Source organism: Elephantulus edwardii, unplaced genomic scaffold (genome assembly GCF_000299155.1).
Source record: "Elephantulus edwardii isolate Elephantulus edwardi_28Jun2011 unplaced genomic scaffold, EleEdw1.0 scaffold00349, whole genome shotgun sequence".
Lineage (NCBI taxonomy): Eukaryota > Metazoa > Chordata > Mammalia > Macroscelidea > Macroscelididae > Elephantulus > Elephantulus edwardii.
In genome coordinates, this window is record NW_006400099.1 from 1,095,523 (window position 1) to 1,107,269 (window position 11,747).

An 11,747-nucleotide genomic window follows, 5' to 3' on the forward strand; every position below is an offset into this window, starting at 1 on the left:
TTCTAAAATAATGTATTAGCAAAAGTTCTGATTCAAAATCCTACTGTTCACGTCACGCTGTGATGGTCAGTCTCTGTGGAGCGTAAAGTACTCTCTGGTATCCTCTCTACGCAGGCTGCTATCCCTCTGGCTCTTCACACTGTGCTCTCCACCTCCGCCATCTTCCTTACCTCAAAAAGTCAAAGTTTTTTTTTCTCAATTGGTATTTCATCCCCGCTTCTTTCTTGTAATACTGGTTTATTTAAAAAGTTCTTACCCATAGTGTTTCACACCTGATCTTTCCTGTTTTCTTCACCCCCGACCCATCAAATTATGCAAGCCTATGACTGACCACCCTCCACCCTCTGTCCATCCTCACCCCTCTGCTTTTCTCCTTCTCCCTCTTGGATCCTCATACTCATTTTACAATAATGGTTTTATACAGTATTTGTCCTTATGGGACTGAGTTCACTCAGCATAATTAAAAAAAATAATAAATGGATCCTTTTAACTCTAATTCTACTAGGTTTTCATACATGGCGAAAGCTTCCCGACGTTGCAAGTTAAAGGGTGAATAACACTTCAAAACAGTTCTTTTGCAATACATAATAGAGGTGATTTTGGTAACATCTGGCCCCCAAACCTCTAGGTAGGTAAAAATTCCCAGAAATATCTAGTTTTTAATTTGAAAGAACAAACAAAAAATATCTGTATTTCCAGCTCTTGTTGGCATCTGGGCATGCTCTCCACTTTCTAACCAAACTCACACCTTGTCACACAATTACTACCAATAACAGGTTGTCATGTGTTCCATATACAACCTGCCCTCAAGTGGGTAGTAAGCTCTCTTTATTCAATTCCATGATATAAAATCTGAACAAACGGCCATTTTGTACATAGTGACAAAGGGAAAGAGTTTTAATAACTTGGACTTAAAGCCTGGCAGGTGAAAGAAGGCCAGCCATAGGTACAGATTTTGTTACACAGAGATACAATCACATCCTAACAGTCTGTTCTCATAAACCAAAGATAAAGCTATAAAGACATCTAAAGGTTCTAATAGCTCAATATTGTAATTGTCACCTAGAAAGCCTCAAGACCAAGTATTGAGAAGTTACTTTAACCTCTACATTGATCTCATGAGTTAATATCCACTGTTCAAAAGGGAGAGAGTGTGAGGAAAATACATGTGAAAACAAAGAATTAAATTCTGAATAACAGAGGAGGCAATTTTTTATTGTATAGAATTTCTTGTTTCGAATACCCAAGAATTTCTTATAGAGTAGCCAAAATAGTATTATAATCCCTATTTAAAGGTATCCAGCATACCACAGGTTACAAGGCCTTTTCACAAGACTCAATTATCCCTGTTTCACAAGGAGGAAAACTGAACTTCAAAGACACATAGGATATTACTCAAGCCGTGTAGTTACAGCAGAATTGAGGCAAGGATATGGGTTTCTGATTAATAACTGGTAGGGTTAACTTGAACAGAACCACACTAAGCACCTTTGATTCTCTACTTTAGCACTGTGATATTAGTATGTGAGCAGAACTTTGGGTAAGGAGTGGAGATTCCCATTAAATTGGTAACCCTTCTGACTCAATGATCTTCAAAAGTGGCCAGATGGTATGCGTTTAGTAGATAAGTTCCAAACCTGCTTTCCTGTTATATAAAAAACTGGGGAGGGCATTCTCAAGGAGTTATTTAGCTTCCACTGAGTTTAGGTAAATCAGGTAGTTATCACAAAAAATAACATTTCTGTTGGTGAACCAGCAGAATGTGGAAATTATCAAACAATATCATCAATATCACATACAAGCAAAATTCTGCTGAGGATCATTTAAAACTGGCTAGAAAAGTACATGGACAGAGATCTGCCAGATACTCAAGCTGGATTTAGAAGAGGTCGTGGCACCAGAGATATTATTGTAGATGTCAGATGGATCCTAGCTGAAAGCAAAGAATACCAGAAAAATTTCGATTTCTGTTTTATTGACAATGCAAAGGCGTTTGACTACATGGATCATAACAAATTATGTTTAACATTGAGAAGAATGGGAATTCAAGAATACTTGATTGTACCTGTGTGAAATCTATACCTAGAACAAGAGGATATTGTGCAAGCAGACCAAGGGAATATTTCATTGTTTAAAATTAAGAAGGATGTGCATCAGGTTTATACTCTTTTTTTCATGCCTAGTTAATCTATATACTGAACAAATCATTCCAAAAGCTGGACTTCATGAAGAATGTGGCGTCAGGATCGGAGGAAGACTCATCAATAACCTTCGTCATGTAAATGACACAACCTTGCTTGCTGAAAGTGAGGAGGACTTGAAGCACTGCTGCAGAAAGTTAAACAGTATTGCCTACAATATGGATTGCATCTCAACCTCAAGAAAACAAAAATCCTTGCCACTAAACCTACAGACAACATGATGACAGAGAAAGGATTGAGACTGTCAACAACCACATCTTACTTGGTTCCACAATCAATACACTTGGTATTAGCTGTCAGGAGATCAGGAGACAAATTGCACTGGGAAAGTCTGCAATTAGGGACATCTCCAAATTATTGAGGAGTGATGATGCCAGTTTGAGGACAAAAATGCACCTGATTCAGGCCATTTTCTTTTCAGTCACTTGCTTTGCACCTAAGAGCTGGACAATGATGAAGGATGACAGAAAAAGAATTGATGTCTTTGAACTGTGGTGTTGGGGAAGAGTGCTGAATATGTCATGGACTGTGACAAGAACAAACAGATATGTCTTGGAGAATGTGCAGCCCGAAAGCTCCCTGGAGGCAAAGATGACAAAATTTCATCTTACATACATTGGGCATGTTGCTAGGAGAAGTTATTCCTTGGAAAGGGACATCATGCTTGCATAGGTGGAGGAGCAGTGAAAGAGATCCTCAACTGGGTGGATTGACATGGTGACTGTGATGATGAGCTTGAGTGTGTTAAAAATTGTGAGGATGGCATGTGATAATGCTCAGATTGGTAGTTTGTAGGATCGCTGTGAGTTGTACTCGACTGGATAACACCTAACAAAAGCATCTTGGCACTTGGAAGCATAACATTGCGTGAAATTACTCACCCACTTACTAACTTCATTAGCATAGATAATGTTGAGCATGACCTGTGTTTATGCACTATCTAGACATGTTAGAGCTTTAATAGATTCTAGAGTACTTCCAAGATGGAGGAGAAACAAAGATTCATGATCACATATCACTAAATAAGTGGTAGAGAGTGATGAACTCAGATTTATCACTTCCTCATTTAGTTAGCACTGTTCTCACAATATCAATTCAATCTTCAATCAAAATAAATTCGGAAGAATGGCAATAATAATTCTACTTTTAAAAATCTACTAGGAAAGAGCATCTCTAAGTTCTATAATATAATCTTTTGAATATCATGTAATCTTCCCAGTAATGTAAATGCATAAAATCTATTAATAATAATTGAAAATTCTACCCTGGAGACTAACATTCACATCATTCATGCAACAGCTTCTTTCCTTTTCCCTTCATGATAGTACTATAATGACTGGTCCCTAAATTTCCATGTTATTTCTCCTTTAGAAATCTGAAGAATATGCAGACTATTCCATAAAAGGGCTCTCAATTATTAAATAAATGTTTATTCTGAATAAAACATGATGCAATATGGAATACTGTCTTAGTTTCACAAGGACTAAACACTAATATAATTGAAAGAATATTGAAGACCTGAGTTATGATGATAATGTCTTTGTCATGAATGATTCAGGTCTGTGACCAAAATTCTCAGTATAGAATTAATACTGTTTAATTCTGTAACAGTTAGCCACATAAAGTAACATATGTAATGATGCTCTGGAAATGTGCCAACTGTGAATTATGTGTTGGCACAATGATTTACTCATGTAAATACTTTTTGTAAGAAACACAAATAGTGAATGTACACGAGAAACAGATTTATTACATCTGTTGGTGATCTCACTGGAAAAGCTCAATATCAGCTGTGAAAACTAGGCAAAGTGCTCCTTGTTGATCAGATCATCAACTACTCATATACAAGTTCAAATTGAAGCTAAAGAAAATAAAATAAAATTCACAAGAATCAAAGTTTGACCTTGAGTCTATACCTCCTGAATTTAAAGACGATCTCAGGAACAGGTTTGAGAGCTTGGATATTAATGAATGAAGACTAGATGAGCTGTGGGAGGATAACAAGAATATCATCCATGAAGAATGCAAAAGGTCATTACAAAGATGGAGGAAGAAGCAAATACCAAAATAATTTTCAGAAGAGACTCTGAATATTGCACTGGAGTGCCAAGAAGCCAAAGAAAAGGAAAGAAAGCAAGATGCTAAGGACATGAAAAGTATTATAATGAAATGTGCAAACATCTGAAGTTGGAAAATCAAAAGACCCAATCTTGTTCATCATTTCTTAAGCTGAAGGAATTGAAGAACTAATTCAAACCGTTAGCTGCAATACTTAAGGATGCTGTGGGAAGAGTGTTGAATGACCCAGGAAGCATCAAATGAAGATGAAAAGAGTACACAGAGTCACTATACCAAAAAGAGTTGGTTAATGCAGAAGAATTCCATGAAACAACAAATGATCAAGAGCCTATAATGAGGCCCAGAACAAAAATTCCCCATTGCTTGTGAAGAAAAGGGACTGAGGCTTCCCTGGAGATATAGGTCCCTTCACTTGGGGATCCTTGCTTCTGAGGCTGAGGGACCATTGCAAGGGCCAAACAGGACAAGACTTTAGGACACAGAGTTACAAGCGGAGGAAAGATTCCTCTTAGCTGTCTGCAAGAGGGAGAGCTGACTTGAGATCCTGTTGTATACAAGTTACTTGAGCAGGCGTCCCTGCTCTCTGATCTTGTGCCACTCCAGATAGAAAGAAAGACATTAAGCTTCAGGAGAAATGGTTCATGAGAAACTACTTCAGTAAAGCACCTGGTTTCACATCACTCAGCCACTTCATAAACAAAGGAGGACAATAGTTGGTGACAGGGAACAACATCAAGACACGATTCCTGCGGTGCTGGAGTGCAGAGCGGAGAAAACATGAAGGAATTTAGGAAAGGCAAATTTTCCTGGAAAAAAAAAACTGACAGTGAGTATTCACCCCATAGATTGAACATTTTAAGCTGGTAACTAATCAAAAACATCATAAAGATAAGAACTACAGAAAACTTATACAGACACCTTAGAAATGGCCTAATACTTATCAGGAAAAACTTCACATAATGTTGAGAAAGCAGCAGGAAGCTTCAAACACTGTAAAGAAACAAAATAAGCCTTCAAAAAAAAAAGCAGAGAATATTGTAGATCTCATGAATATCCCAGAGTTAAGAAAGAAGATGATATACGTTGATATGGAGACATTCAAACAGCTATGAATGAAAGTAAAAATGATGGAAGAAAGAATGGAAACCACAAATAAAGGGAATAACCTAGAGGTAGAGAACTAGAAGAAATATACTTGAACAGCTATGGAAGAAGGTGCAAATGAAATGAAGGAGAAATTATATCCTTTACAGAAAAGAAGGAACTTAAGGAATTTGTGAAAACAAAACTAAATCTACAAGAAATTTTAAGTGAAGTCCTTTATACAGAGAAACCAAACAAAAATGGATGACAAGAGTAACAAAAAAATTAAAAAAACCAAACAAAACAAAATAGCAACAATAAAATCCTGCCTGTCAATAATCACACTTAATGTGAATGGAATAAATGCACCAATCTAGAGAAAAAGAGTAACAGAAAAGATAAAAAGACAAAGACCATCAATATATTGCCTAGAAGAGATGCATCTAAGAAGTGGAGAGAAAATTGGACCTAAAATCAAAGGCTACAAAAAAAAATATACCAAGCAAATAGCACCCACAAAAAAGCAAGAGTTGCAATACAACGATAAAACAGACTTCAGAAAGAAACCAAATAAAAGTAGAAAAGGACACTAAAATAATGACTAAAGCTACAGTAGATCAAGAAGACATAACATTGGTCAACATCTATGCACCAAATTTTTGTCCTGCTAAATACATAAAATAGTTGTTAACAGAACTGAAAAAAGTCATAGACAGCATCACAAAAGAAAACATAGTATTCCATTGTGAAACTGTACCATAATCTTTCAATTCATTCATTTGTGGCTGGACATTTGGGCTGTTTCCATGTTCTTGCGATGGTGAATAATGCTATGAACATTGGCTTACAAATATCCATTTGTGCCTCAGTTCTCATTTTCTCAGGGTATATTCCAAGAATTGGAATAGCTGGGTCATATTGAATTTCTATGTTCAGCTTTTTGAGGAAGCCAAACTGCCTTCCAGAATGGTTGTACCATTTTACATTCCTAACCAACAATATATGTTTCTTTCTCACCATATCCTACTCAACATTTATTACTTGCTGCCCTGTTAAACTTTGTCCCTGTTACTCGATTGAGATGGTACCTCACTGTGTGTTTCTCCTATTGCCAATGATTTGGAACATTTCTTCATGTGTCTGTTTGCCATTCAAATATATCCTTCTCTGAAAAGTCTTTCCATGCCTTTTGCCCATTTTGCAATAGGGTTATCAGTCTTTTTCTTGTTGAGGCCCAGGAGTATTCTGTAAACTTTTGTTATAAGACTCTTGTCTGGGATGGTATTACCAAATGTTTGTTCCCAGTCTGTAGGTTTTCTTTTCACCCTGTTGGAAAAAGGTTTTGATGCACACGTGGATTTAATTTTTAGAAGTCCCCATGCATCAATCTTATCCTCTTCAAATTGTGCATTTCTGGTTGTATTTGGCAGTCTCTTTATACCTTGGACTAGTGCTTCTAAGCTTGATCCCAGTTTGTCTCTTATGAATGTTATGGTTTGGGGCTTTACTCCCAGGTCTCTGATCCACCTGGAGTTGATTTTTGCATACAGTGTGAGATGTGGATCCTGTTTCAGCTTTCTGAAGGTGGAAGTCCAGTTTTGCCAGCACAATTTGTTGCAGAGGTTATGGTAGCTTTGATTTCCTTGTCGAATATCAGTTGAGCATAGATAGCTGGGTCTATTTCTGGGTTCTCAATTCTGTTCCTTCTGTCTATGTGTCTGTCATTGTACCAGTACCATGCTGGGTTTTTGTTACTCCTGCTGTGTTTTGAGATCAGGGAGTGGTATGTCTCCAACCTCATTTTTGTTTCTCAGAAGTGTTTTGCTTATTTGGGGTCTCTTGCTTCTCCAAACAAATTTGATAATTTCCCTTTCAATGTCCTTGAAAAAGGAATTTGGTATCTGGATTGGGATTACATTGAACATGTAGATTGCTTTTGGTAGGTTTGTAATTTTCACAATACTGAGTCTTTCTATCCATGAACAGGGCACATTTTTCCATTTCTTTAGGGTTTTTTATTGTGTCTTGAAGAAATATTCTGTAGTTTTCTTTGTATAGGTCTTTTGTATCTCTAGATAGGTTCACTCCTCAGTACCTAAATTTGTAGCTGGCTATTGTAAATGGTATTGTTTTCTTGATTTCTTTCTCTGAGTTCTCTTTGTTACTGTAGAGGAATCCCATTGATTTTTTTTTTATATTGATCTTATATCCTGCCATTCTACTAAATTGGCCTAATAATTCTAACAGGTTTTGTTGTTGTTGTTGAGTCTTTGAGGTTTTCTATGTACACTATCATGTCATATGCATAGAACAACAAATTAACCATCACTTTGCCTATCTTGTGGCCTTTTATTTCCTTCTCTTGTCGTATTGCCCTAGCAAACACTTCTAATACAATATCGAAAAGTGCTGACACTGGACATCCTTTTCTGGTTCCTGTTCACAAGGAAAATGTTTTTAGTCTTTCTCCATTGGAAAATTATGTTGGCTCTTGGTTTTTAATACATACTTTTCACTATTTTGAGGAAATTCCCTTCGATCCCAATTTTGCTGAGTGTCTTTATCAGGAAGGGGTGTTGGATTTTGGTAAATTTCTTTTCTGCATCAATTGCTAAGATTATATGGTGCTTGTTATTTACTTCGTTAATATAGTGAATTGCATTGGTTGTTTTTCTTATGTTGAACCATCCTTGCATACCTGCTATGAATTGCACTTTTGGTGAATTATTTTTATATGTGCACTTGAATTCTATTGCTAGGATTTTGTTCAGGATTTTTCCACCTATATTCATGAGAGATGTTGGTGTGTAGGTTTCTTTCTTGGTAATATTTTTGCCTGGTTTTGGTATTAGGGTTATGCTTGCTTCATAGAATGACTCAGGAAGGGTTCCTTCTTTTTCAATTTTTTTGAAATAATTTAGTAGAATGGGTGCTAAATCCTCTCTCAATGTTTGGTAGAATTGAGCTTTGAAGCCATTATGGAGAAGTCTTTTTATGACCTTTTCAAATTCTTCTCTTGTGATGGGTCTGTTCCAGTGTTCTATGTCTGTCCTTGTCAATCAGGGCAGGGAATGCACTTCAAGGAATTTGTCTATTTTCTCTAGGTTTTCAAATTAATCAGAGTATAGTTTTTCATAGTATTCTGATATTGATTTCATTTCCTCTGGTTCTGATATGATATCACCTCTGTCATTTCTTCATTAAGTTATCTATGTCTTATCTTTTTTTTGCTTTTGTTATATTTGCCAGTGGTTTGTCAATTGTACTGAGCCTTTTGAAAAACCATCTCCTTGTCTAATTGATGGTTTCAACTGGGTTTTTTTTTCCTGTTTTCTATCTCATTGATTTCGGCTCTTGTCCTTATAATTTCTTTTCTTCTAGAGGTTGTAGGATGATTATTGATCTTTTTCTATTTGTTGAAGGTGTTGAGTTAGATAATTGATTCTTCTTCTTCCTTCCTTGTGTGTGTGTGTGTGTGTGTGCGTGTGTGCATATTGCTATGAACTGCACCCTAAGGACTGCCTTAGCTATGTCCCAGAGATTTTGGTAAGTTGTATTTTCCTTGTCATTTGTTTCAAGGAACTTTTTAATTTCATTCTTTATTTCTTTTATAACCCAATCGTGTTCTAGCAGAGAGTTAATTAGTTTCCACATAGGTGATTTTATCAGCTTTAGTCTTCTGTGATTAATTTCTAGTTTTATGGCATTGTGGTCTGAGAAAATACTTTGTATTATTTCAATGTTGTTGTTTTGTTTTGTTTTTGTTTTTGTTTAAATTTGTTGAGGCTTGATTTGTGTCCTAATATATGATCAATTCTGGAGAACGTACCATGTGCACTTGAAAAGAAAGTGAACTGAGTTTTAGTCGGGTGCAGTACTCTGTATACATCCACAAGTTCAAGTTGGCTGATTGTATAGTTTAGATCTTCTGCATCTTTGTTGAATTTCTTTTGAGTTGACGTCTCCTTTGGTGATAGTCGTGTGTCGAAATCTCCTACCATGATTGTGGTGCTATCTCTCTCTTCAATTCGGTTAACCATTGTCTTATGTATATTACAGGTTTATGATTTGGTGCATAGATATTGACAAAGTTTATGTCTTCTTGATCTATTGTGCCTTTAATCAGTATGTAATGTCCTTTCTTATCTTTGATGGTGGTTTCCACTCTGAAATTTATTTTATTAAAGATTAGTATTGTGGGCAGCGAGGAGGGGCGATGGCCACAGGGGCGCTTGGCATCGTGACTCGTGGTCTGCGCCTGTGGAGCTGGCTTCCTGGGATCTGGCAAACTCAGAGTAGAAGCACTCACCAGCGAGCTTCTCTACTGTCCTTCTGGGAACTCGTTCCAATGAGAGCAGAACCTCTTCAAAAGAAGAAGGTCGATCCTAGGAGAGACCAAGCGGCAAAAGTTCGTTTGAAGAAGAAGATCCAACGACTCGAGAAAGCTAGCCAAGAACACATTCCCATTGAAGATTTTATTACACCCTTGAAGTTTTTAGATAAAGCAAGGCAGTGGCCTCAGGTGGAGCTCTCCTTTGAGGAGACAGAGAGGAGAGCTTTGCCTCTGAAGAAGTGGTCTCTGTACAAGCAGCAGGAGCACAAGATGGAGAGGGAGGCCATCAAGTCCCTGCTCAAGGCCCAGCAGGAAGCTCTGCAGGAGCTGCGCCTCATATCCCTGGAGCTCCACGAGGAGGCCTTCAAGCGGGACCCCAGCCTGCTCCCCTTGACGAGAGAAGGGCCTCATTATACCCTACCCATCCCTAACTACCAGCCAAATTCAAAGACATCACCAAAGTATACACACAGGTGGAGTCCAAGAGATAATGGTGCAGGCAGCTGTCCTCTGTCCTCGGAAAGCACTGCCCTTGACAACCACAGTGACCAGGGGTTCAAGTCTGTTATATACAGAATAAAGCATGAAACATAAAAAAAAAATAGTATTGCCACTCCTGCTTTTTAGAGATTGCTATGTGCTTGGTATATTTTTCCCCCCAGCCTTTGATTTTGAGTCTGTCTTTCTCTTCCTTTTTTAGATGTGTCTCTTCTAGGCAACATATTGATGGGCTTTGTTTTTTTATCCATTTTGCTATTTTTTTTCTCCTAATAGGTGAATTTAGTCCCTTCACATTAAGTGTGATTATTTTCAGGCCAAATTTTAGTTTTGCCATTTTGTCGTGTTTCTTTTTCTGTTGTTTCTATGGTCCATTCTCTTTCCTTTGCCATCTCTGTATGTAGGACTTCACTTTAAATTTCTTGTAGTTTTGGTCTTGTTTTCACAAATTCCTTAAAGTCTTTCTTTTTGGTAAAGACTCTAATTTCTCTTTCCTATTTAATAGAGAGCTTTCCTGGATATAGTATCCTTGGCTGGCAATTGTTATCTTTAAACTTTCTGTAATATGGCATCTCATTGCATTCTAGCTTACATGGTTTCTGCTGAGAAATCAGAACTTTATCTAACTGTTTCTACTTTGTAGGTGAACACTTTCTTTTTCTTGTGCCGCTTTTAGAATTCTATCCTTATCTTTTAATTTGGAGAATTTAACTATGATATGTCTTGATGTTTTTCTTTTGGGGTCTAGTTTATTTGGTGTTCTCTGTCCTTCTTGAATGTGCATTTTCCCATTAGTCAAAATACCTGGGAAATTTTTTTCTAATACTTCTTCCACAATCTTCTCAGTGATTTTTCTGCCACTCCCGTGTTCTGGAGTTCCAACTATATGTATGTTTTTCCATTTGATGTCACCCCGCATAATTTTAATCTTTCCTCCATTTTCTTTATGTCTCATCTCTGGTTTTTCTTCAAGTATGTTTCCAGTGAGGCTCTTGTCTTCCAGCTCACTGACTCTCTGTTCCATCTCTTCAATTCTACTTTTTTGTCCTACTAGCCTATTGGACATTTCTGACATTTTGGTCTTAATATCGTGGAGTGTATTTTCTTGCTCTTCTGTTGTTGGCTGTGCCCTCTCTGTCTTGTGATATTTTTTTAATTTCTTGTACCTCTTTGTCTAGTCTATCAATTTCTTTTTCTTCTTCTTTTTTTTAACATTTTCTTCCATATATGTTCAAGTTTCTCTTCATCTATATATTTCTTTTAGACTATTATCACTGAAGTATTTGTTCTCTTATTCATTTCCATTCCCCCCCACATTTGCATCTTTTTCTGTAGCTGATCAAAGAACTCTACATCAATATATTTTTCTGGTTCTCTCTAGCTAGGATATTCATTGGTTCTGCTTTTTTAGGAGATGGGTTATTTTGTTTTGTCATGATGGCTGATGTGGACTGCTGCTTTCTTGACATTATGGGAGCCTTTTCTTTTTTTTTTAATTTTTCATTTCAATGAACATCTACAGAGATTTTGGAATTCCATTCATTCATTATTGC

General features: G+C 36.9%; 1 protein-coding gene and 1 pseudogene across 1 annotated transcript in view; one reads left to right on the forward strand and one right to left on the reverse strand.

Annotated features, from left to right (window-relative positions):
- ARHGEF9 (Cdc42 guanine nucleotide exchange factor (GEF) 9) overlaps positions 1-11,747 on the reverse strand; it is a 693,374-nt gene that overhangs the window by 550,550 nt on the left and 131,077 nt on the right. The window lies entirely within an intron of this gene.
- On the forward strand, positions 9,580-10,187 carry LOC102859279 (annotated as a pseudogene).